Here is a 27,789-nt window from a genome sequence, read left to right as displayed (position 1 = left end):
CGCTGACGGCGGCGGCTTCGGCCTAACGTGCCGTGGCGGGAGCAGCGGCCAGACCAGCCCGGGGTCCCCACAGCCACAACCCCCCCCAGGAACGGCCTCTCCCGCCGAGCCAGGCCAGAGCGGCGTGAGGCGGCGGCGGCGGCCGCCGCTGCCGGCTGAGCAGCGCAGCAGGCCGGGGCGCGCGCAGCGGCCCTGCGGCCGCGACTGACGGCTCAGGCGGCCAATCCACGCTCACGGACGGACGTGGCGCGCCCTCCCCCTGATTGATGGCGGAGCCACGCAATCACGCCGAGGCGTGGCCCCTCAGCCCTGCCTTCTCTGCTTTACGGACAAGCAGCCTGGCCAATCCCAGGGGAAGGGCACCGCCCACTTCCCGTTCGACTCTCGCGAGTTCTGCCGGCCTGGCTCCACTCCCCCCCCCGCCCGCCACCGGGTGACTGCGCAGCCGCCATGTTGGTTGCTATGCTGCCAGTGCTGCCCGTATGAGGCGGGAGGGCGGCTATGAGGGGAGGAGGCTGCTGTTCCTCCCACCTTCTCCCGCACAGACGCTCGCTCGCTCGCCCGCTCCCCGGCAGGGAGGGCGCCTCCGCAGAGCCCCGCCGCCTCTCCCCTCCCCGGTGCCCTCCGCCTGCCGGCCGGGGCTGCGTGCGAGGCGGCGCCGTGCCCCGTGCGGGGGGGCCCCGGCCCGCGCCGCCCTGCCCTGCCCGCCCGCGCCCCGGCTCCCGCCTCGCCGCCCCCTCCGGCCGGTCGCTGTGAGGACAGGGCGGGAGGGAGAGGCCGGAGGGGGGGAGCTCCGCCGCCTTCCCCCTCCGCCTCCCCACGCCGGGGCTTCCCCGTCCCCTCCTCCCCCGGCTCGTCCCCCCGCTCCCGCTGCCCGGGCCCAGCCGCCGCCGTACGATGCGGTCCCCGCCGCCGCGGCTGGGCGCGGGGCGGCTGCCGTCGCTGCTCCCGAGGCCGCGGCCGGGGCGGTCGCTGCGGGGGAACTGAGGGCGGCCGGCGGCGCGCCCGCTCCCGCGCGCGGGGCTGCGGGGCGGTGCGGTGCGGTGCCGGCCCTGCGCGCGCGCCCGAGCGTCTGCGGCGCGTGCCCGCGTGCGCGCGCGGGGGGTCGCGGGGCGGCAGCGGCGAGCGCAGCCCCCGCGCCTCTTCCCTCCGCTCCCCGCTCCCCGCTCCATCTGGCAGGACGTGGCTCGCATGTGAAGGTAAGGCGGCCGCCGCGGCGCTCGGCTCTCCCGGCGGCGGGGAGAGGGGCGGCGGCGGCGGCGGCGGGGGCTGCGCGCCGCATTCCTGCGCTCTGCCCACCCCCCCCCGCCGGCTGCGGGGCCGAGGGGCCGCCGCACCACCCCCCCCCCCCCGCAACTTCGCGCACAGGTCGGCGCTGGCGGGGAGCGGCGCTGCCGAGAGCCCTTTTTGGGGGCGAAGGGGGGGTGCGGGACCCCTTCTGTTCCCCCCGCCGCAAAGGAAGGGGGTCCCGCTCCGCTTTGGCGAAGGGATTTTTTTTTTTTTTGGGGGGGGGGGGGGGTGAAGCCGAGCGCCGGCCCGCGGAGAGGGCTCGCTCAGAGCCCCGGGGGAACGGGCAGGTCGGGGGCGGTGCGGGGTCTGTAGAACGCGGTAAACTCAGCTGCACGCCTGAAACGGAATTATTTCTTAATTTTTTTAAAATTTTTTTTGGTACGTTTAATATGAAAGTTTGCGTTCCTGTGCTTTCTAGGCACATGTGCGCGTTGCCCTGGTTATGGGCAGGGAAAATGGGCTTGAGTGCTGTCGTTGCATTCCTCTGGTACATTTTTAGTATCTCCCGCAAGCAGAAGGCTTGTATAATCGCGCGTGTCTATATGCGACAGAGGCTTTCGGCGTACCTGGTGATGGGTTAACTCCTGTACACTGTGGCAGCACCAGCTGGAAGAGGAATAACGTCTTTTTCCTTTCAAAAATCACCAAGAGCTGGTTGCTAAAACTAGGTAGCCGCCAGTGTAGGCGAAATGTTCCCACCACTTGCCCATTCAAAGAATATATGTCGTTCAGATGTAAAATAGACGTGAATGAACTTTGTGCTGCTGCTTGCACCCTTCCAGGACTTCAGTGTGGGCAAGCTGTTATAATTTTTTTTAACTGTGAGATAGAAAATATTTATGTGACTTATGTATTTTACAGAAGTGCTAATGGATCTCTGCTGAAGAATAATTGTTAGACTACGGTATGCACATACATTTTCTCACCCGCTGGGCATTTCTCTTGCCCTGAGCTAAACTCTGTGTTGAAGGGTAAGGGGGTTTTGTGAGTGCACACGTTTGCCTGCTTGTTACTGGCAAATAACTGCCCTGTAATGTTGGGAGCCACTGGTGTGTTCGCACGCATGCAGGCGTTCATGAGCTCGTCACATCGTTAAATGTGTGTTGCTGGAATACAAGAATGAGTTAGATTAGCATTGGTAAAACCATTTTCTTATTAGGCGCGTATGTTGTAGGAAAGTTTTCCAGTTCATTGCCTAAACATAAAATATTCAGTATCGTAATCTTACGGATGCCATTTTCTCGACAATGGATTTCTTGCTTCACTGACCTAAAAAGTTGTTTTTACATATTGGCGTGACTCTGGCTTGCACCATGTTGATAAAATATGATTCCGGGTGATAAGCTTACAAATACGTACATGGGTGTCTGTACATTCCCCAGGCACGTTTAGGCTTTATAAACTTAGAAATGTAACTGTTGGTCTGATTTCTTGAGAGAATTTTGTTGTAATTACAGTTTCTGTGTATTTTTAGATTATATTCATGTCTTTATTTGTAGGGTTTTTTTTAAGTTAGACTAAACGTTGGAATACAAACGCATTTTCCTCAAAAGCAGAAATGTATTAATATTTTACCTTTTGGTACATTTTCCTTGTGATTGCAGTTAAGCCTGTTTGGAATCGGAAACCCTACTTAGGCTTTACTTTGATGTTTATTTCTTGTTTAGTAAAATTTTCCATAAAATGTGTTGTTTGTGGCCATGCTTTACAATTCTGTTGTCCTGCTAATGTCTAATTTAGGTTGTACATAGCAGTATTGATTGAACACCCTTGCTAAAAATACTTTCAGGGTTGGGTATACTTACACTGTAGCAACAGGCAAGTTAAGCCTATACTGTTTTTTCTGTGACTAGAATTAATTTATTATTAGCAGCTACGTTTATAAAACATGAATAAAAGCAAAATCCTGTAATCTTAGAAGCAATGCTAATTGCTCTATGGAGTGGATGAGCTCTCTATTAACGAACAGGGTTCATGTAGTACTATTTACATGTCGCTGCCATTAGCATATTTGGAATATATGGTAAGTTAATACCCAGGGTACATCATTTTGGCTCTGATCCTGCAGTGACCCCTGTTTGGGCAGAGGGATCCACCTGCACAAAACTCACTGCAGGAACTGGAGCTCAAACATTCATTCTGTAGACACTAGGCTGATGTTTATTGTGAGCATTTGCTGTGTGTGAATGTTTTGTTGTTAACCTTTGTCTTTGTGTGGCGTGTCATATAGGCTTCTGCGTGTGCAAAGAGCTGCAGGGTCGGTGCCCAGAGTAACAGCCTAATACAATAGTGTGGGACATGATTATTTTGTGAAAAAGAGGAGTTGTTGGTTTTTCATAGTGCGTGTTTTTTTGGTTTGGGTTTGTTTGTTTGTTTGTTTGTTTTTTAATTGCTTTCATACTGTAACTTAGCACTGCTGAAAGGTCCTGATCAGTGTTTGGGGGCTCCATCTCACTGGGGTCTTATTATCCTTGGGTTATTTTATGAATGTTTTGTTGAATGTACATGGAAGTTTTGTGCATTGATTTATGCTCGGATATAAAAAGTGGAATGCGAACTCTACAAGTATGTTCTGGAGAACTGAGTGGAAGTTACAAGTTTGAATATTCGGGGAACCATACTCAGGATGGTTCACTTTAGTCCCGTAAGCTAACCTGTGTATGGGAAACAAAGACAGAATGGCTTCCTTGTGGCAGTTTAGACCTTTGGACGAGACAAATCAGTTGGGTTAAGCATCTTCTGAACATTATGATGGATTAAAAATTCTGTTTTAACTTTCCAGCTGATCAAAACTTAATTAAAACAAATAGTAGGCATGTGCATGCATTTTTGTTGTTGAAGTCAATGTTAGACTATTTTTCTTAAATTGATAAATGGGACGTTTCTGTGGTCTGTCTTCTTAGGTCTTCATATGACCATTAGTTAGATCCTCTGAGACGTCCTGATTCTGCCTTGTCCCTCCCTGCTGCACACCCCCCCACCCCCCCCCGCCCAGTGTGGGTTTAAATTTGGTACAAGATCACATGAATCCCATGCCTTCACGTCCTGTTTTTGTGTTACCTCACTTCCATTCTCACCAATTATAAAAATGGTCAAACAAGAGAATCTTTCAGCAGATGGTTGATGGTGCTTTTTTTTTTTTTTTTTTTAAATACCACACTTTCACTCTGGTGCTGTCACTTTTCATAAAATGGCCAGACAAAATTCTCATGGGTTTTATTGTGCTCCAACCTAAACAACTGTAAAAATGGTTTGTGTGTGCATATAATATGGGTTTGTTTGTAGTGGAAAGAAGGAACTGTGAAGGTGGAAGAAAAAGGGGAGGGGAGAATGGCCTGAGCAGGAGTCAAAACCAAAAGAGCTGAAGAGTGGCCTGGTAATACAACAGAAGGTCTTTGCTGTCTGGGCCAGCTGTTCATATATGCTTGTTTGGGAACAGAGGGTGTTTTTCCTTGAGGACTTGTAATCCAATGAATTAGCACAAAAATAGTTTTATGTAGGCTTTTGAAAGCCTTTCATTTCTAAAATTTTGCAATTTTCTGGAATTTTTCTCTGATATGTCGTAGAAGTACATATCTGCAGGTACATATTCAAAATCTCCATTCTTATTTTGGAGAATTTCAGAATTAGTAGAAAAAGATTGCTATTTGTCACTTACAAAATACATTACTTCAAGCTTACAGCAGTTAATGTGTTCACAGAAGTTTTATTGACGTGTCGACATACCAGAATTAGATGTCCAGATGTAGGTTACAAGAATATGGTCTTTTCATGGTGATCTTGTACAGCATACTGAAGTTTGTGCTGACTGTACACATGGTGTCCCAGTACGTGCTACAGAATATTACAGCTGATAGTTACATAGTTACTCAGGTAGATCAGACGAGCACGACTAGATGAATTTTTGTTCGAAATGTGAGAATTGAACCAGCTTCTCCTTTCTCAGCTTATGCACCTTCAAAAAAGACTTGGTAGGGTGATGCAATTAGACCTCTCTTGGCGCACACTTCTTTGTCTCACACTGCAATTACTTCTTGGACAAGTTATAAGGCAACTGTTGGATGATAAATACAATTCCATTTGCGTGGTTTATGAGATACTGCCATCTCTACAGTTACATGAGAAAGGGGGAAATGGCTAATACCCATTTAAAAATAATCAGTTTTAATTATGAGTGCTTGCGATGTGTAATAAAGAATGCTCTGGGAAATATTTTCAGTGATTGGGGAATGAAGCACAATTGCCACTCTAAGAGTTTTCAGGCCATCCGTAAGATTTAAGAGGAAAAAATTGATAATCCACTTCCTATGGCATGTGTGTCCTTACATTGCCTTTCAGGCCTTTCCTTATCTTCTGCAGGGTAACTAGCTGAGACAATAATGACTGAATTATTCTGCATGACCAAAAGCCCAAATCTTCAAATGAAAATCAAATGTAGTGCTGCTAGAGATTAACATGTTTCATACTTGGATTTTTTTAATTAGAATGGTGTAGATTAGATTGAAGGAGGATGTATTCAGTTCTCTCATCAACCTGGGATTCATACTTTACATTAGAAATTGCTAAATATCTGGTATTAAATGCCGAAAACCTTGTTCTAACTGGTGCTTTTTGGGGGATGGATGTTCCAGTCTGGAGGCCTTTGTTGCGTGTAATTTTGCCATTTTGTTTGATAGTTTTCATAAACTAATTTTAAAAAAAAATAATTTAAATGTAAGCTTTTTTTTTTGGTGTGTGTTAGGAGTAGCAATATAAATCAGTTTGGTTTTATGCTGTTAACTGTGTTTGGGCTAAACAAATGATCCTCACTTGTTTTGTCCCTAAAAGGATATTAACTTTTAAGACAGGTGAGTGTACTTTAGCTTTTCCTGAGTCCTTTGGCCAGTTTATTGCATTTGTGTACAACATCTGTCTGCCCTACAAAAATAAAACCACCAACCAAACCCCCAAACAATGTTCTGTGTCTGTTGTAAAAGACAGAAATGAGAAACAAGTTATATTAGTACTGCACTGAAACTAAGTGTCTATTGAATACAATGAAAGTTACATTAAAAAAAAAGTTTTCTCAGATGAGAAAATTATTCTTAGGTAAGTCTTACTATTTTTTCAGGGTTTTTTTTTTGTGGCATCAGTAAGGTTTAAAACCAAAAATTTAAACTGTGTCTGCAACGGATAGCTCTCCATGTAAACCAAAGCAGCAGCTGGTAAAAGATAAGAGCCTGCTGTGGCTCCTTTGTCTGGGAGAGACGTGCTAACATTGTCTTGGAAGAAGGTTAACAAGCAAGATTCCTGTGTTTTCGTAGTGGAAGGTGGCATTTGCAAAAGGGTCAAGCAAGTGGAGTTGATGCACTCTAAAGCCATGTTTTTAAAAGGAGAGATTCAAGTGTGACATACCAGAAACTTGTGCTCCCTCTTGTCTGTGCCAATAGAGTTGCAGTGCTGAACTAACTTCATAGTTAGTTCAGCCTTGAAAAGAAATAAAAATGTTGTTAATTCCTCTGTCCTTTAGGTAGAGAAATGACCACCTTTTCAATAAGAGCGCATAGAAATACACCAGTCAGTGGAAGAGCAGTTACTGCTATTAATGCTCTCTGAACTTCCAGGTTAGCACAGCTGTGTCTGGATGAACAGATAATTTCTTCATGATGCTTTGCCCTATATTTTCCTAAGCCAAGTCAAATAGTTGTAAGTTGAGAAACATGTTCATTGTAACTTAAAGCTCTTATCATAAGTGATTTGAGCAGAAGAATAATGCAAAATGGGATGTACTTCTCTCGGGACAGAAAAAGATGCTTCCCAGATCTTACAACTGTGATTTAATGCTGTTGCTATTTTAAAAAAAAAAAAAAAAAAAAGACAAAATAATTTAGGAGGAAAATCACATAGTAAAGTTGTGGGTTTGGCTTTTTTCAACTTGACCTTGTCGGTGAATTCAGAAATGTTTTTGGGAAAAATCCTGCAGTCTTTCCAGGAAAAATTTGCTTTGCAGAGAGTTAAAATTAACATATGTCACTTTGCATTTGTCTGTCCTGATACTTGCAACAAACTTTTAGTGTCATCTGAAAAAGTAGTGAGACGTATTTTTGTCTTTTGATGTGTGAATAGGCTTAAAGATTACCAGTGCTGATGACCAGTGATGTGTTGCATTGTAAGTTCTTTCCCCCATACAGATTGTGTATGTGCACTGCATATGCCGGCTTTGTATGGTGCCTCTAAACTGCATATAGCCTCAGTATTGTTCTTAAAATGTTTTACTGAGTTTATATAGAGTCCCTATTTAGAGAAGATGTACTTCAGAAGAAGGGACATGTGTCGATTAGTTTGACTTCTTAAAAATGAAATTTTATAGAACTTGGCATTTGAGTTTTAAATCGCTGTGGCCTGTAACCTCCAAACTGTGAGCTGCTATTAAGACTTCCTTGGAAGAGGTTCTTGGTGTTTTTTGGGAGGCAGACTGCTGTTACGATTGATGCTGCAGCCTGTTTTTAGTACTCGAGTGCAAATGAGGCTATGGGTGAGTTTTGGGAATCCTAATCTGCAAGTAATTCCCCACTTACTACGTTTTAGGCTCGTGTGTTGCCTCTGTCAGAAAATACTGCCTCCTGTTAGCTCATCTGAATGCACCTGCTTTCTGTGGAGCTGATCGCTTTAAATCTAATGTTTGGAAGGACCTTTGCAGATGTAATGTCTATGAAAAAGGGGTTTGAAAGATGAAAGCATGGCTGCCTCTTTAAAACTGAAGGGATGTATCACCTTTCTCTAAGTCTGGATGGAGAAGACAGGAAAGAGGAAAAGGACAGCTGCCCTGCAGTGATTATAAAAAGTATAAGGTTTTGGAAAACATAAGTAAAAAGGAAAGGTGAATATGTTTTTTGTTTTGTTTAATATCAGCAAATCTCATGACCGCGTGGGAAGCTTCTGCTGAAATAGCTGTGGTACACACAACCACAGGAGGGGGAAACTGAAATACAGAAGTGGCATTACAGTGGAACAAATAGATCAGTCGGCTATGTTACAAGGTCATACCTTCAAATTATTTGAATATATTTTGAATCACTTGTTTTCTGTGAGCTTGAGTTAGACTACTGAGTTAGATGTTTCAGTATAGGTCTAATACAGTTGCTTCTAGTCGTGCTTCCAGCATCTCTTCTCAAGTTCACTGTATGTGCAGCTAGGTGAGGAGGGAAAGAACATGAATGGTGGTAAGAGTTTTACTTTTTTTTACCTTTTAGCCCTTCACTAATGAATATTTTGCTTCTATTTTCATTTTATGATATATTAAAATATACCATATAAGTCAAATTCATAAACCACTCAGTTTGGAAGTGGCTTGAAGTTTTTAAACCTTCAGATACTCATATTTGGGACTAAGGAAGCAATATCATTTTGGAGATCTTTGTCAGGAAAACTGAATGTTTTTTGCTTTGCTTTCCTGTGTGGTGTGATCTGCTTACAATTTTTTTTGCATCTTCACTTGATAGATTTGCTGTTACTTTAGAGACTTAAGGCCTTGGCGATACTGTCTTTTTCCTTGGCTCGTAGTATAGATTTGAGCCCTTTGTTCTACAGCTCTTAGATCTGCTGGGGGAAGTGACTTGGTGTGAATGTGTGTCTGGTGAAGGGCAGAATGCGGTGGATGCTCTCTGGGTTCTTTTTGTAAAGCCGTTTTTGACTTTTCGCAGTCCCTGTGCCTGCAGAAACTGGATTATTTTTAATTATTTTGCAATAATTAAGTAAATTTTACTGAATTGAATGATAGATGTAATAAATATATCAAAATATCTCTGCTTTCAAAAATATGCCACTTAAAAGGCTGAGTGAGATACAATAAGAAAATGAGGCATGGGTAACCACTAAGGTTATATACAGTTACACTTAGAACAGAATTTCTCTGTAGAAGACTAGAAAATAGACTGAAAATTAACATCTGACAAAAAGTCCTCTAAGACGAAATTCCTACAGGAGAACTTCATTCTTGAGATTAATTAAACGAAAGATTAGAAATTCTCTAGATAGCTGTAAGCTATTTAATAAAACTGAAGTAAGCAATTAAGAGACTCAGTTGTAGTTACCAGCAGAGGCATTGCCTTCTTTTGATGATCCTGGTGCTGTCCCGGCCCCCCCCCGGCCCCGTTACATATGTTCTCCCTCCTTTTACAGGAAAGCTATATGTGCAGCCCATTAATGCTAGAGGTTTTCTGCAGAAGGATTTTCATAAAAATCATCCCTCTCTTAATAAGGGTGATGTAGATAATAACTTCTTTGGCATTGAAAACACATACACAGTCCTGAGAAAACAGAAATAAAAGTGCTTTGTAGGAATTATACTAATGAAATGTATGTGAGAGAGTAGCTTGAAAGAGAAACCTGATTAACATCTGAAATTTCAGCTAACGTTTAGCCACCTTTGAATAGAACTTATGTTGCCAATAAACCTACTTTGTCAAATCTCTGGTTTCTATTTCTGAGTTACATTGATGTAAGCATTTTTCAATCCACCCCTTTATGATATTTTTTTTCCCCTGTATCTTCCAGACAAACATTAATTCTAACTGGTCTGGGAAATGATTGTAGTTACTCTGGTATCTACATAAGGCATTTTCCACTTAAGTGTTTCACATTCATGCTAAATATATTTTGCATTCTGCTGCACCTGGTGTGCCGTGACAATTGTGTGTGCTCTAGCAGTTGTGTACAATAAGCTGGGATGTGTTTTATCACCAGAGATCCATCCCTCATCTGAGGGCAGTGTGTGATAGCAAATCACGTCATCACGTTAGGGAGAAAAATGTATACCTATAAATTGGCACTGGACTCCCCAGAATTGAAGTAGTTGCCATAGTTCAGCAAAACGACTGTGCTACGAGTAAGTGGGAAAAATAGAAAAAAGAAAAAAAAGTATCCTTATGTGTACCAAGTAGTGATATTATAATAATTCAAAATTGCTTCAAAATAAGTTACTGACTACTTAAGTCATTAAAGAGAAGAGCACTCTGGTGAGAATTTTTTTTTCAGAAGTGTTCGTCACTTTCTACTCTTAAGTTTGAGAAAACAGATGTGGTCTTCAGTGAAAGTAAAGATAGGCTGATACAGAAGTTCTGAAGGTAAACTTCTTAATGCTGTCATTTTTCTGCTGTACACAGAAAGCCATACTCTAAAAATCTGCTTTCCAGACTTAAATGACTATAATCAGTACTCAGAAAAAGCCACAGTGAAACTGCTTCTTCTGGCAATGTATAACTATCCTTATTTTCATCACATTTAACATTAAAACATAATCTGTTGTCAGACTTTAAAGCAAAACTCTAAAAAGGAAGAGATGCCTTTCCTAGTGGCCATTTATTGCATTTATAATAATTCTTTGTGTTTAAGTAAAAAAAAAAAAAAAAAAGAGTTGACTAATTATTACTACAATAAATCAGCATTATTTCTGTTGTAGCTTCCAAAGTATGGTAGTGGGCTTGAAGCCCACTTTGCTATGTACAATTAATAGAAAACAAAATGTGCTTTGAAGGCCTAACATTTCTGAAGTTGAGGTAGGATTCCTTGTCCCATAACAGACTCATGTCCTTCCAGTGTTGACAGAATATCCAGTTGCCTTGCAAATGCTTTGAAGTTTATTTACAATGGCATAAAAATGAATGAATGCTTATGAACGAGGGCATTAGGGACCCAGATGTCAAGCCTTCAAGGCACTTTGAGCACTTGTAGGGGATGTTTTATAATAAATGTATTTCTAATAACTATATTAACTAATGTGGCCTAAAATCAGTAGGGAATTAGCTTTTCAGAAGTGTATCTGTTTAGTGTCCATAATATAATTAACATATATTGTACACATGCCAAATAAAGTATCTTCATATTGGTGTATAGTGGACAAAAGGATGGAGTGATAATGTTTTAAAATTCTGTAACAATAAATCCATGTTTTACTACAGAACATATTTGGAGAGTATCCCGAGATTTTTTTTTTTTTAAATATTTGAGAAGCAAGTACCAATGTTCATGCTTCCTCTTCAGGAGTGATAGGGAAATGTATTTTGTATATTGTTTTTGTATTAGACTTAATCATTCCTGCCAGTGTCATACATGCTTGCACTTCAAAAAATGTTGAAATGTTCTGTTGACTTTTTGAAACTTTTTTTGGCAGTGTCAGGCTTTCCATTGATTTTGTCCCTTGTTTAACAGTTTTTGTGTGTGTTTTCAAAAGCACTTCCATTCACCATTCAAGGAATTCAATAGAATTCTAATAGGAACTGCACATAAATAACTACAGAAATCAATGCTTCAATTCAGCCAAGAGTTTTTTGTGACTTCAAAAGCCACAAGAGCATTTATTATTAGAAACATACAATTGACTTTTCTTGTATTATCATTTTGCATAGTGATTTGGGTTTTACCACCACAACAAGATGTTTGACAGTTTCATTTGAAAATGATGTATTTACATCCTGCATTCCAAAACAGTGTAATTTTTATCTTTTCTGTGAAGCTCTATTCATGTTAATGTGCATGTTCAGCTCTGTGCAAGGATTGTCAGTGAAATATTCACTGGTGGATTTCTTCTCAAAGGTCACCCAAATGTTAAGCATAGTCTGCTATTCCTGTATTGTAATGAAAATATAAAAGAAATCTTTAAAGAATGGAGTTGCTGGGTTAATATTTGTCTGTTCAACTCATACAATGTAAAGCATATCGTCTCCTCCAAAATGCTCAATTTCCTGAGTATGACCACAGAAGTAACCAACCTGTGATAGCCCAGGGTTGTCTTGGAAGTACTTCCAGCCTTTCGTATTCACATTACGCCTCGGGCCACGTCGGCTGTGACAGTCCTTTTGATTCTGAAGTTTTTAGGTGGGTTATAGAAAGTGAGATGATCTCAGAGGAGATTGTTTGAGCACACTAGAAGCTTTAGAAAATTGGTGCTGCTTTTGTTTCGAAACAGCCCGTAGATGACGTGACATGAAATACAGCACTCCGTGTTCAGTAGTGCTTACTGCCTTGTAAATGGACCTCTTGAGCAGTGTGGCTTTTGGGCAGGTCTTGCGCACAGTTTCCATCAGGCAATAATAGCACAGTGTTATCACCTCGGGTGGAAAGCAGATCCAGAAGGAAACAGAGTTTTGTTCTGGTTGTCAGGAGGGTACTCGCAGATTAATGGATTTTTCTGCATTAATGTTCTGTTTTTCACTGTTGCTGATAGTTTGAAAAACAAAGTCAAGTTACCAGCAGGGGCTTTTAGATGGCAATAGCCTTCCCTCACCTTCCTGATCTCCTAATTCCTGCTCACCAGCCAGTCAGGTTCTGCATGATGAGGATGAGTTAGGAACTGCTTTGTGGAATTTCCTCTTGTGAACCAACTGTTGCTAAGACTTGCCACCCACCCCTCCAATTAGCTGGAGATGCAGACGAGCATCCCATCCTCATCTGCCTTGTTGCATGAGCAGGTACTGGTGGCGGATGGATGTTTTGGCGCTTGAGAAACATTTCAGCTAGGTGGAGAGGTAGGGAGGCATGGCCCGTCTCTAGTCCTTCCTCTCCTAACATTTGGAGTGGAAAGACTATGCAGGTGAAACTTACACTGCACCTTGAGAAAGGTTTTTAATGGTGATGAGGGGGAAGAGAGGCAAGGTAGAGCATGGTGAGGCTAAAGACTAGTGACACAGTCTCATAACTGCAGTTCCATTAGCGTTCAATGTTGTTGTCACTTGGAATGATACGCATTTAGGATTTGAGTGCTGTCATGGTGTTATTGTAAAAAAAAAAAAAAAAAAAAAAGATGAAGGAAGTGAAGTCAGACCTTCTGTTGGTTCCTCAAAGTTCTTCCCTATTTCCTTTTGCCACTTCTGTCTAATTCAGATTGCATTTGAGTCAGCTGCTTTCATCTTGACACTTATGTCATTCAAGCATCCACAAAGTTAGCATGCTAATGTCTGCATTTCAACTGACTGATAGGTACACCAAAACCTATCTTACTTTTGTCACTGCAACATGAAGCTTCTTTTAATTTCCCTGGCTGTTCAGCATTTACAGAAACAAGATAATGGAACCTTGCTGGCACAATTTGTAAGCCTAATGTCTGAAGTTTATTAAACACGGTTTTCTTCCTGAAACACACGCTCTTGCCCTTCCTCTGTTGGTGTAGGTGCTTGGTATTTAACTGGTATATAAGCCGCAGTGGAAGAAATAATAATGGGCATCTAAAAATGATGGTTTTGTTAGGGAAACTTGGTTCTGCTAAGGGGCAAAAAAGGCTTTTTAGATTTGTCTGAAAGCAAGCATTTCTCTGTATTTTTAGGTTTGTGGGTCTTCTGCTTCTTTATGAAACCCAGCTTATGACAGCAAGACAAACCAGACACCTCATGTTTTTCTTGAAACCATTGTGGGTATTATCCATCCCCTCTTGCACTGCTGTTCAGTGGAAAGGAGGAAAAAATCTGTAATTTGTTTGGAATGCAGGAAGGAGAAACAGAAGAGAAAAGAAACAGATTAAGAGAGATGGGGAAGACTGGGAAAGAAAGAGTCTTCCCAGCTCTTGCAAGCAGTTGCCAGAAAGCCTGAAGCATGTAGGTATTAAAATATATTGTTGGTATGGAGCAACAAAGAATTTATTGCTTGATACAGTGCACTGTTTCATATAGCTCCACCCTATCACATAATCCCTTCTACTGAATATTGTTTCAAACTGGTGGAGGTTCCTTATACCTTGTTTGTAGAACAGGTGGTTAGAAATTTATCTGAGACAAAAATACAGCCCTACATTTGGACTAAAATCTTCCCTGACCACTTTATTTACTGTATTTTGTACTCATGATTCCTTTTCCAGAAGTGCTTTCTTCTCTTGCCTGGGCAGTGTGTCTGTGAGAGTGTTGCTCTCCACCATAATGTTTAAAAAACCAACCAACCAAACAAACAAAAAAACCCCCAAAAAACTAATATTTAGTTGGTGTTACATTTTAAGCTTCTTAATCAGCTATATGTGGAGGAGAAATGGTGTTTCAAAGTGCTTGAAAACTGTAATACGTACAATTTTTGCAGTCTCGGGTGAAACAATCTGAATTCTTTCTGGTTTACCATTATTGTGCTTTTTCAGGTGTTTTGTTTTGGTACTGGAACAGTCCCTTGACTGTTCTTAGTTGGAACAGTCCCTTGACTGTTCTTAGTTGATCTACGTCTTTTTTTTGGAAGCTTAAAAACAAATCCATTTGAGCTTTTGCAATACTGAGCAGCATGAGAGAGGACCTTCATCTTTTCTGTGGGCTGTGTGCCTGACTAAGCATCCTCATATGAGGAATTCCCTCTCTACAACAGCATGACATAGTTGGTTTATGTTTGTCTCTTATGACCTACTAAAAATATTCTTTCCTTCCCACTTACCTTCTCAGATCCTCTTCTGCAGAATTGGTGTATAACAGCTTTGTATGCAATTTCTGTATTTTTGCAGTGGATTATGCCCACTCGATGGAGTATAAAATTGTTCAAACTTATAAAAGAAATGTATGTTTTCAGAAAATAGTTTTCTAACTAGATTTTTAAGAATAAATGTTGTTCTTATGTTCTGAAGACACTAGTGACACTTTAAGAATGTGGTTTTGGTGGTTTTATTTTTTTCCTCTCCTAAATTTACACTTGCATTACTGGGAACGAAGTAGATCTTATCTAAACTTCAGTAAATGACTGGATACAGTGTCCATGAGGGGTTGTGAAAACTACTGGGATTAGTAGACAAAGCATAAATTGGATAAGGAGCTGACTGAAGAGAAGACTGCAAATGGCTATACCATAAGAGCAAGTAAACAGGATGGAGAGAGATTATTAGTCATGCTCTTCAAAAATCAGTCTTGAAATTAATCCTGTCTTATTACCTTCATTAAGAACCCTGGTGCAAGAATTATGTCTCTTCTTATTAAAAGCTGTAGATAACATGGGGTTCATAAAACTTTTTAGTATTTCAGAAGACTGGATTATGCTGTAAGGAAAATAAGATAAACTGATAGATTGGAGTACTAAAAAAAATCAATACAGTTTAATAATATGAAATCAAGTATTTGAGGCATAAGAAGGCTTCTTTGGTTTTAGGAATTTTGAGCTGGTAAGTAGGAGAGGAATTTGGGAATGCTGATAGTAATGTAAGTAACAGTTCCCAATGTGAACTGTATAGTTATCAGCGGTTCACTGTCAGGGTAGAATGTACCTAATAGTTTCTGCACTGGTCCACATTGGCTAATGATTTTTATTACTGTCTTGGATAATTGGGGATAACATGTCTGAGGTTTCAGCCACAGTACCAACTAGGGGTTACTGCAAATATGTTGGAGAAAAAGTTTCAATGCAGAATTTTTACATGTCTTTTTGTAAACTTGTCAAGGTAAAGTAGGGTCGAATTCATTAGTGTCTGTAGAACATAGAGTGTGTTTTTTTTAAAATGTATTTAGAAAACTATTTTCTAAGAAATATGTCATTTTTAAACATTTAGACAGTTTCTCTTGTGCAATTGTTTTCCAGACTTTCTTTACTTCTTGTATGAGAATACACCTGGAAACAAAATGCATCCTTTGAGAGTTTTGCAATGTCTTAGTTTTTAAAAGGAATTACATAAATCGGATTCCAATTCATAACACATGTTTACAATTTTCATATAAATATTAGAAACTTAGTTTTAGCTGTAATCTGTATTATAGGTAGATATCCTAATTTACTGAGCTTTTGGCAACAAACTGAAATAATGGCCTCTTAACTTCAGGAGATTTGTGCTGAAACCAGCTGAGGTCATAAGAGAAATTCTAGTTCTGTCCCCATTTCTCTGAAAAAGAATGCTGCTACTCAGTGCCCTATTAGGACAGACAAAAGGCTGATCAACAGGAACATCTGGATCCGACTGTCAAATGGCCTAGTGTGGCAATATAAGTAATTGCAGCTTGCTCTTAACATTTGTGTCCTAGTTCAGATTTACAGCACTTGCAATAAGATTATCAGTCTGTTATGTTTTTTCTTTTAATGTTTGAAAAAAACATAAAGAGGAAGAAACCTTTATTTTTTCTGAGTGATTAATGTAATTTTAATAATTTTCAGGAGTAGATAATGTTCTTTAAAGTCTTTAATACATCTAGTCTATGGACTGGTCTCTCTGTCCTAAACACTTTTTTCAGTGCTGACAATGTGCCAAGGTGAGCTGATCATGTTTGTTTTAAACTTTATGGATGTTTGGAATGCTTTTGATGGTTTGTATGTCTATATGTTGTGTATACCAGTAGGATTTCTCACAAATTATTGTGCATTTTAGTTAAATGCTGAATTGCCTTTCCTGTAGGATTTCTGTTTCTGCTTGTGTTTAGTCTCATTGGGCTTACTTGGATCAGATCTGTTACAATATAAAAAAATGTACAGGATTTGTCTACATCAGAATTTCTTGTAAAATAAAATTCTGCTAACAAGCAAAATCATTATTTCAAACCTGTTCTTGTGAACATTCTTATTCCCTATTGAGTGTCTAATTGACTTTTGGTTGAATTATCTTTTGAAGTGAAATAAAGGCACCCTTACTGTTGAATAAATGGGTGCTGTTTTGGATTATGTTACAGAAGGAAAGAAGAAAAGAGAAAGAAAAAGATGTGTTAAATTTTTAGTAAACTGGATCGAAACCTGAACATCTGAAGTGATTTGTCTTAAGCTTTTGGGGGAGGCATCTTTTACTTTTTTCTTTCTTGAGGAAGAAGGTTTTGTGGAGTCTTTTATGCATCTTAAACTTCTGAACTATCAGAATACAAGGAAACACAAAATATCAATATGTATGGAACATAAAATTAGAACAGGTAAGAAGTGAATATATTTCATGTGATAGTTAAAAAATTTTACGTGGCTTGGGCTCCTAAGCACTTACAGCAGTTCTGAAAAGTAAATTTAAAGTATTATGTCAATGTCAATCTCTGCATTTGTTTCAGAAAAAAACCTTAGGTTTCTAAATCAGTTGAATGGTTTTGAAGAGCTCATTTGCCATCTGAAAGACATCTTACAACTTGTAACTTAAAGCTAACTAAGCTGCCTAATAGGTAGGTGCAGCTAAAAATATATAGGGATCTTAATACTTCTTCTTTCCCTATGCCCAATTAAACATTGGCTACTGTGTATAAATATTTTTCTTCTGTAGCAATTACTGTTCCAAGACCTACAGCGATGCCTGGTGTAGTCATTTTCCGGAAGACGTTAACTCAGCCACACATAGCTGAGCCTACGTCCCCTCAACTCTTCTCATTGACTATAGCAGTAATACATCCCTTGAGCACCGTAAACCCTCTGAAGCAAGGTTCTCTATAGCTATGCAGATTCCTAAGCATGTTTTTTAATGGAATTATTCAAAATGTTATTAATACTAAGCCTTTTCAGAGGAATGTGTACATTCACTGACATCTTAAGAGTTGTATTCATACGTCAGAACCTTTCTGAACAGTAATATTAATATGTGAAATCTTTCACATACAAAAGTTTGGCCCTTACTGTTGAGAAGAAACTTAAAAGCATGTGTTTAAGCGGTGCAGCTCCCCAAACCTGTAGGGAGCCTGCAGCAGTTCCTGGAGGCAGATTGTTTCATCCATTTTAATTGCCTTTGCCTTTCCAATTCCAGTGCCACCATCTCAGTACTTCTTGTGATCTCCTGCTATAGCCAGGGTGTGATAGAGGTGGGTGGTCATTGCTGATGTCTGCTGATAGGTTTTTGACTAGTATGGTGCAGCAGAAGCAATTGCGTGGAGAGGTCAAGGTCTATGATGCTGCCCTCAAATAACTCAGAAACAGCTGATAATGACAGAAGTTTGGAAGGGAAGGAGCAGATTCTGCTTTATCTCTTCCTTCTGCTGCTGCGTCTTTTCTGCTTCACACACAACTGGGCATTGCTACAGGTCTTTGGAGTTCATACCTGTACAGCTACATGGTATTTTCAGGTAGAAGATGATGTATCATCAAACAGCTACATAATCAACTTGGCCTTGCCTTACCCTATCGCTTACTGCCTGAGCTTTATACCAATTATATTAGATGCACTGGCATGAAACTCTTCATAGCAGAACATCTTTAATCTCTCTTGTATTTTCATACATCAGAATATCATGCTTTGTCTTCTATTGGCAAAAGTGGCAATGATTATTTTCAATATGCTTTTATTTATTTGGACTTGAACATCTGTAGAATAAGAGAAAATGATTGTGAACTAGAAGTCTCGGTTCCAGCAGTATTGTGAAAAATAGTAAAACTGAACACACAGTAAGAAACTTAAGTGAAAGTTTCTGCTAGAGAGACTAATTGTAGAAAAGCGTATTGGCACCAATGACAACAGGAAGGTCTGTCTTTCTGGAAAGGTCTGCCAAAGTCATTGATGAAGATAAAATCCAGTCTTTCCTGAGCTCCTTTGTGTGATTGTGTGCCAAAGATGATATGCTAAAGGGATCATAGACTTTATGCCAAGTTCTGTGAGATTTAACGATTGCTTGTTAACTAGAGGAAATTTTTTCTTTGAGTTGCATAAATTAGTCTTCTAACAATTTATCTTTTGTTTATGTATTACTGTTCCTTGTTCATTTGTACTGTCAGCATCATTCTCCCCCCCTGCCCCCTCATGCGCTAGTCACTTTTCATACCACAGGGAGAAAAATTCTTCATCAGAAGGACTGGCACAGCACGTGCTGCAGGTGGGAACCAGGGTGCTGTGTTCTTATGTTTTAAGTGATCATTCTGACAGTGATGGATAACATGGAGAAGTACAAGATGCAGGTCCTGTATACAGTGAACCTTCCTTGGTGTAGCCACATACAAACTGGTTATAAATCAGTTTCCCGGTTTAGTTTGGTTTTAACGTGTAGGCATGGAAGGTTATAACTTTTATTCTGTAGAATGTTTGTAAATTTTCACGGTAAACCCAAAAGCATTTCCTGTGTCTTTCAGGCAGTGAAGTACTGGTCTGAAAAAGGAAGCCACTAGTGCGTTGTCTTTTAAACAGAGTGCATTGTGTAAGCCTTAGTGTTCATTTTCACAGCAAAAGAAAGAACAAGCATAAATTCAAAATTGTGATGATCATGTTGTTAATACATACAGCATGTAACTATTATAAAAGATCTTATTCTAATGCCAGTACCTGATAAGAACAGCAAGAGATGTATGACCAGTGTGGGCTGCTGCCACTGACTCACTGTGTAATGACAGGCAAATTACTCAGTTTTCTGCATCTCGTTCTACTCCTTTATAAATGAGAAATATTGTTTCCCAGTAAAACTCTTTGAGATCCTTGGATAAAAGGAGATTATTTTTTTTGTACGCCTACTGAGTATATAAATTTGAAGTGAGAAAGTGCAGCAAACACCAGGTCCTATGCAAGCCTTTTACCAGTACAGACACAGTACGATGAGTCTTGCTGCTCATTATGGATTGTATTAAAGCACCTTGTACTTCTGAAGACCTCTGTAAAGCACAAGCAAAAAAGAGGGGTTTAGGTCAGACTTGGCACTTGAGTCTGTGTTCCTTTCAAGCCTTTTTATAGTTAAGTACAGCTTCAATAAAACTGCTCTTACGTGTGCATTGGTAACTACCATTCCGTTTTCTTTGATATGCCAGACACTGTACCACCTTCGGATGAAATAGTACTGGGAGCCTTTTAGAGCAGTTTTCTGGCAGTGTCCATCAACTCTTTCACATTATGTCTTTGTCTATGTTTTATTACTGAATTTTCATAATGTTTTGGGAAACTTGACCTTTCCAGAATTGTCTGCATTAATACTATAGTCTTAATCTTTCCCCTGGTACCTCCTGAAACAAAATACAAATTAATGATTCAGACACCACAAAACAAATCACATGCCACTTGTTTCTTCCCAACTATTCTTCATTGTCATTGTTTGCTGTATTGTATGCAAGTCCTTGTGTATTCTGTGGTGAAAGGGACCTAAAGAATGCAGGAGATTTTAAGGGGGGGTCAGTAACAGATAAGTAGAGAAATGATGCAACCGTTTCAGGTATATACAGAACACTATTTGGATAAACATAAAAAGAATGTCATTATTTCAGCACTGACATGTGGAAGTTAACTTAGGTTTGATGTACGGTTTGGGTTTGAATAAATTCAGACTTACTTTGTGATAGTCCATATAAATAACTGCGGAAGTGGTGGAGGGTACATGAAATTTCTGGTCTCTTGTGCTTCAAGAAAGAATATGCTGTTGTCTCTTTTTGTAAATGATTAGGCCTCTGTTTTTGCATCTGTATCTCCTTCCAGTCCGTTTATTATCATTCTTCATCCCTTTTTAATTTGCTGACTTCTTCAGATGTTTTCTTCACAACAAGTGCCTGCTTTAGCTTTATCATTTAAAAAAAATAAATAAAATTTCATCCCATCTATTACTCTAGCTATCACCCCATTTTATCTGGTCATGTTATGCCCCAAATTCAGTAAATACACAATCTAAAACTTCAGTTTTTAACTATTTTTCCCCAACTTTTCACCATTTTCCACTCTCTTATTCTTCTCTTGAAATTGCTTTTACCAAAATGGTCTTCACTTGGCTGGATGCTAATACCTTTACTCCATTTTCCTTGTTTTGACCATGAAAGAAGCAGCTTCCCCCCTTCGTGGCCACCGGCTGTCCTCCTTGTGCTGCTGTAGTGCTTATGCTGCTGCACAGTGAACCATGTTGGGGAACTGGTCTGACTGAAAAATAATTTTGCCAAAATTCTGTTGCTGCTTAATTCCCCACTCTGGTTTACCATATGGCTGTACAAATGGCTTTGTCAGCAGTAGGGAGAGGATGATGCAAGGCTGGAAACGAGTGGCCAGACTCAGGAGTGGGTCAGGAATGCTGTGTTAGCACCCAGTGCCAGGTTATGTCAAAATAAAGAGTTCATCAGAGTAAAGTCTAATTGCCTCTGATGTGATTGCATCCTACTTCTGGAAATACTGATCTCTGCTGCTTTTTTCCCTTAACCTCTCTCCCTCTCCCCCTTATTGTTTAACATATTTTCCAAAGCTGCTTATTCATCTCTTTCTTACTATAAGTGATCAATAACATCAGTAGAAGCCTCTGTTTCTCAGTGTGCACAGGAGGTGGAGCCTGTCATCCTCAGGACATGCTGAAAACCTCCTATTTAAATCATTTGGGTGGGCATCATTAGTCAAACCTATACCATCATTTGGAAATACCTGTTAAATAATTACAATAAGGTTTAGGCTGGTAAGCTGTTGGAGTTGGATACGTGTAAGTTTCCAAAGAATGATTTAAATCAGTAGCTTTCCAAGGCAGCACAGTATGATACCTGTTTAGTATGAAATATTAAAGACTTAAGCCATTTTGGTAGAATCATTGGCAATAAAAAGATGTAATATAACCTTACCTGCTTTCATAGTGTCTTTCCAGCAGAGACCGGATACCTTCACAACAAATAATTTTGTTTTTCATGTCCCTGAAAGGGACAAGGCACTCTTTGTCTGTAAACAAATGCAGTAAATAATCCCACCCTTTTCCATAGTCTACAGAGATGCACTTACATTAGTCTGCAATCAAGTTATTAAGAGCAGCATAAAAGTGTTTGTGGTTTGGGGTTTTGGGGGGGGGGGGGGGAGGATGGTTTGTTTTACTCTAGATATATTAAACTGATGCTGAAATGGTGAAATATACATCTGAATTTGTCACGTGCAAAGCTGGGCATTTTCAAATCTGAGCCTAGGTTAAGGCCCACAAAGAATATGAATTCATATCTAGATCCAGTTCTGCATACTTCCACGGTTCTTGGTAAATAGGTGTTCTAGCTCAATCCAAACCTGTATGTAATGGTGCATCTGCATGTGTTTAATTCTCAGAATATTTCAGTTAACCTAAGAATATCTTTTTGTTTTCTTAAATACATGTAAATTGTGTTCCCTCTAATCCTTTATTTACTTGGAAAAAAGTAACAGAGAAAGTGCATTGTTTAACAGTGTGATACACACCATTGAGACAGTTTCTGAAGCTCAGCTTTGATACTCAGCTGTGTACGCCCTTTCAGAAAGGAATGATATTAATTACCCTCTGGTCAGTCATATGAGCTGTAGTTCATTGTGTTGTCCTTACCTTCTTTCTGGCTATCATAATCCTGATTATTGACTTCCAAAATTTCCATTTGTTTCTAGGACAAAAGGATCACTCTTTGGTTCTTTTAAAGATCAAACCACAAAGTAAAACAAAAATCTGAGCTTAATGCACTGAAACAAACATGAGCTTACTCAGACTACAGATGATCATTCAGTGTTAGAATTTTTTTTTTTTCAGTAAATAGGTAATTTTCCAAACTTTAATACCAGGATTTGATGCACTGCCATGATGAAGGTGAGTTGTTGAATTCTAATCTCTTGAAGTATAACTCCAAATCAGAAATGGAAAACGGACTGTTCTATGGCATGTAAAATGTAAATAAATATGACTTTTTGTGGGTTTATGTCCCATGATCTCCACACCTTCTCCCAAAATATCCTAAGCCTTATCATGCGTGCACTTGGGGATCTGGTGCCCATGTCATAAGGCTGGCAGCACTCCTCTGCCTGAGAGCTCTTACCATTGTCGTCCTCCTACTCTCAGTAGTCATACGACGTCTTTCTAGCCTGTATCCGTTCTGTACTGCTGGTACCTGCCGATAACAGGCATCCCACCACCCGTTCTTTTCCATAAGCCCTTGAAGGCTGTTCTCTTTTACTTACTGAAGGGAAGGCATGATCTTCATGCAGGAGTTGCTCTCAGATTCCTGAGGTAATATTTTTCTTGAATTGCTGCCAGCGGAGATAGTGGTTGTGTTCTCTTTACCTAAATTTTGCTGTCAAATAGTCAGTTTTCTATTTCTCCCCTGTTGCCTTGCCTAGGTTTTATGTACTTTCCATAGATGCTGTATTTTTATATGTAAGTCTTCTGAAAACAGGCATTTAAGTAAAGGATCTCTGATCTCCCTTAACTCTGAAACAGTTATTCTGGAAAGGGATTTTGTATTCTCTTAAATTCTTTATCAATCATATTCGATAGAAAACTGAAAGGAACTTCTTAATGAAGCCAACAAAACAGGAAAACAAGCTAACTACAAAAGTGAATTTCAGATAAATGTTCAAGCGACTATAATTAAGACCTTTCCCATCCATTGTGGTTCAGACTAAAAATTCAACAGTCTGTGGAATTGCAAGATGAGATGTAGGAACTGGATTCGTGGTATTATTGGTGGTATTATTAAAACTTGCCATGTAATGGTGGCATGGTTACTCCTACTCCTGCTACCAATATCTTTCTATATCGTGTTTCAGAGGAGTGTGACAGCAAGTTATATAGAATATAGCAAGAATATAGAGTGGCTAAAACACTAGTGGTCGCTCATAGATGTAAGTTATTTTGCTGTAGCGACCACCGTGTGCCAGAGAGATGTACATGTAGTGTAGCCTATATATTAAAAAATGAAGCCTACCACGAAGTATGCATAAGCTGTAGGTTTGGGTATCTGTGCTCTTTGGTTACTTATTTGGGATTTCTTGAGAGCTAGATGAGATTTTTCTGCACTTTCATGAGCTCTGTCAGCACTTGTTCAGTCTAGTTGGCACCTCTTCATTTCTCCGGGTTTTTTTTCAGCAGATTTTCTTAGAGAAAGGCGGATGATCTAACACTGTGAATAAATTCTAATTTGTGTTTCTCTGTATACTTCCAGAGGACAGATGGACATGTCTGTTATTTAATAATGCTCATGCTACATCCTTCGTAAAGAATCAGAATAGCTCCTAGCAGTCTGCCTGCCTGTCAGTAGCAGACACAAGCTTTTTTCTGCTTTTGTGTTAAATAGCAGGGATTTCTGCTCTCCAAGCTCCAGCTTTCAGACTTTGAGAACAGCACATTCTCGGATGGGCACTGTATATTCCTCGTACTCTTGGCTGCTGAGAAGTTCTCTTTCTTTGAGAGATTTTTGGGTGACCTTCTGGTAAATAAACATGCTGTGCTGGTTCTTGGAGAGTGGGAGCTACTTTTCAAAAGGGTAAAGCGGTGGTGGTAATAAACTCTTTACCATTGCCTCTCTCTGGTGCACATAACATAATGCTCATTCTTAAGAAATTGCCGGAACATCCTGACACCAGCTTCTGAATCTGGAAAGGACAAGCTTGGTTTAATTTCTTTCCTCTGCATAGTCAGAACTGAAGAACACTCAGATATTCTTCGGCTCGCCTTCTGAGCCATGCCACTGTCTACTAACGCTGAAGGAGTGGCACGGTGCACAGCACTGGCTAATGCTGTTTCACAAGTGGCGGGTAGCGTTCCCAGCAGCCTCAATTCAGCAATCGAGTGATCCAGCTGGAACTGCATCTCTCTTGTTCTCTGGCTTCACAGACTCCAGTTTTGGACCTGCTAGCACTGACTTCAGAGGAGAGGACCTTTTCCAGTGCTGGATAAAGCTGAGACTTTGCAAACCTTTACTGGACTGTAACGGGACCCCTCGATCTGTGTGTTTCTACTCTCTTTGCAACTTCCTGGAGCCACAGAAACCTTTCCAGTCATGGGTCAAATGGTTCTCCTTCCTGTGATCTAGGGAATAAATTGTATGCCGTTGTCGCACCTTTCCACCAAAGCTTTCAACAATTTCATGGTAAGCCAGGATGTTACCGGTGTTACTCAGTTTGCTGACAGTTCTGAGACTGTTGAACTCTGATATTGGCAGCCCGCTTCAACAGCTGCGTGGTCGTATCTAGTTGACTAGTCAGCGTTTGCCAACCCATAACGACAGATACTTGCTGAAGTATAGTTGTTCTGAAGTCAGTATTGTTAATGCCGGTATGGTGGCTGGAATTCAGAAGGGATAATCTGTACTTCGTTGGCTACGGTGCTCCCCATAATTGTAATGCAAATGTAACGTATTCAGATCTCTTTTGTATGCTATTAAAGAATTCAGTTTCTATATCTGCTCCCAGGTTTATTATTCTGTAATGGGAAAAGGATCCTCTCCATTTCATGGGTTGAAGTTTTTTGTGTCTTTGTAATATGGCAAGCTTGCTCATCTCTTTCACAGATCCACTAATTATATCGGGAAGGACTTAACTGGGAAAACTGAACTAAGTGGCTGGTGGTTTGGTTTTGGCTTGGCACTCTGAATCTTCATGAGTCTTACTATTCTGGGCTGTCTCCTACATCTTTGTGAAGATGAAGCTTGTTGCTAACTTGGTTTACCACTGCATTTTTGGAAACACTGAATTTCCTAAAGTCCTTATTTAAAGTACTTCTTGTAGTGGAAGACTTGCTCCCCCAGAAGAACTGAATCTGATCTGTGATACTCTGATGAGAACATCTTGCTCTTTAGAAAGAAAGTAATCGCATCCCGTCAGTGAATATGGCTATTGCTTGTGTGATAGTGGTGTGTTCATTTTGGAAAAATATGTCTTCTGAACACCTGTGGGAGTGTGAGGAAGAGCTTTGTGCCGTCAGCTGAGCACAGTACCACTGTGCAGAAAGACCCTGCTCTGCAGAACAACGCTCCTGGCGCTTTCGCCTGCGGCTCCTGCAGCTGCTTCCAAGGGAACTGGGCTGTGCTGCAGAGCTGCCAGCAGGGGAAGGTGCATGTGAACAGATGCTGGAAAATAGAAGAATCCCATTACTTGGTTTCTTTGTTAATGTGCACATTCCATATCCTGCCATATGTCCCTCTTCCTAGCCTTTTAATTCTGGGATGTTATAGATGATGCCTTCAGAAATGCTTCAGTAATGTTGGACTGTGTGCCTGTTGGAAAACACCATTAGAACAAATTCCCCAAAAAATTTTTTGGGTAATGTTAGTGTTAATACAGCATGGAAGAATGAACTAAAACCATCATCAACAACAACAGACCATTTGGTTTTATACTTATAGTGGTATTAAATGGAACTCTTGAAATGTTCTTATCTAAACCCCGAGAACCTATCTTTACAGCAGTTGGGAGGAGCAATATTTTTCAAAGGCAATATAAATAAACTGTGCTTCTAGGATAATATAGTTTAACTATTAGCTAAATAACTTTTTAGCTTAGCCTATTCTTTTTTAAGGATATGAATTCTAGAAAATAAAAAAGCATTGGATAAAACAGTCCAAGGAAGTATTACTGATGCTGCCTTATAATAAAAGAAGTCACATAGCAGTATAATTTTTATGATATCCAACCCAAAGCATTCTATGATTCTATGATATTGTGTCTTTTGCCTCCAAGGGAAAAAAATGCAATTCTCTGTATGAGGTAGAAGTTTCACTTTCTGTCATGTAATGCAGAAAGCAGAAAATAGTTTGGGGAAGCTGAGTTTAGTTATAAAAGAGTGCCTAAAGAAGAGGATGTAGGAAAGCGATTAGGCCTGACTGCAGAGTCACATGAATTAAGAGTTTTTAAATGTAATGCCCAAGAGGAGCAGTGCAGGTGTGCTGACTCAGAGAGTTTGTCACCTTTTAGTGCTGTCTTCATAGATTCATTTGTATGTTGTTAGACTGTTCCTTCTCAATGCACCTTGTACAGTATTTTTGCTTTAAAGAAAAAATGAATGTGATCTTGTATCTTCTGAGTGTCTCTTCACACTTGGTAGAAGCTGTAAGTTTTCTTCTCTTTTTATGTATCAGAACACTTAGCTACTGGAAAGCTGTATCGTGTCACTGTCAACATGTTTGTGCATGTTGAGAATAGACTTGTACTTAATCAGTTTTCCTGCAGGGATTTCTCTTCTCCTGAAAGTCTTGTTTTGAAGGAGGTTGTCCCTAAGCATTACAGGCATTGAATTAATTCTGTTGGTGAAGATGATAGAAAAATGAGGCAGGGCTAAGTTATGAAAGCCAGAATTAACTCAAAATTTGTGCATCTGGGAGATTGCTGGGGGAAGTCACTTGACTATGCAGGTCCTTTATGGATTTTTCTGATGGTGTGGGAATCTTTCTGTACCTCATGGTAACACTGTGAAATTTAAAAGCCTCTTAATGATTTTTGGTAATGCTGTGTAGGTGATGATGTTGCCATCGATCCCTTCCATTCGTAACCATGTGGAAAGCATCTCAGAAGAGTGCATCGGGCACCTTACACCTGTGGTGTCACTCTGACTGTAGATGTACCTGGCATTTCTCTTTTAAGCTTGGGAGCAGACTTGGGCATGGTTATTGTCTCTTCACTACAGTTTTTTTTCTTGCCTCCAGGTGGTACATGTTTGGTTTCCTGTGGTTTTGGGGGACAGTTTGATACTTTCTGTTGCTGTTCTCTCTTCTGTGCCCACCCCAAAAGAGTAGGGCATGAGGTAGCAAAGGCATGGATGGAGCAGGCCAGAGGGAAGTTGAAAGGTGATTAGAGAAATGGGCATAATGTAGGGAAGGATTTGAGTGGTGAAGGGAATTGAACAGTTAGAAGGGGGACTGTTAGAGCCTTGAAGTAAAGAAGGGATGTGGAAGAGGACTGGAATACTTGAAGGAGGGGAATGGTGCAGAACTGATGGTTTCAACAATAAATAATTATCTTTGTAGTTTCAGCAT

At 40.4% G+C, this 27,789-nt stretch overlaps 1 protein-coding gene across 7 annotated transcripts in view; it reads left to right on the top strand.

Annotated features, from left to right (window-relative positions):
• The first annotated feature begins 1,165 nt into the window (after nt 1-1,165).
• Nucleotides 1,166-27,789, top strand: part of PTPN4 (protein tyrosine phosphatase non-receptor type 4) — a 116,030-nt gene continuing 89,406 nt past the window's right edge. For 5 of the 7 annotated variants that reach the window (XR_012831084.1, XR_012831085.1, XM_075711703.1 and 2 more), the window contains exon 1: nt 1,166-1,199. The gene's annotated coding sequence lies outside the window, so the exon portion shown is untranslated. Of the gene's footprint in view, nt 1,200-2,151; nt 2,195-2,216; nt 2,262-27,789 lie in introns of those variants that run through there. The other 2 variants (XM_075711702.1, XM_075711701.1) reach the window with 2 other exon arrangements.

This window comes from Pelecanus crispus, chromosome 5 (genome assembly GCF_030463565.1).
Source record: "Pelecanus crispus isolate bPelCri1 chromosome 5, bPelCri1.pri, whole genome shotgun sequence".
Lineage (NCBI taxonomy): Eukaryota > Metazoa > Chordata > Aves > Pelecaniformes > Pelecanidae > Pelecanus > Pelecanus crispus.
This window is presented reverse-complemented; position numbering and strand designations above follow the sequence as displayed.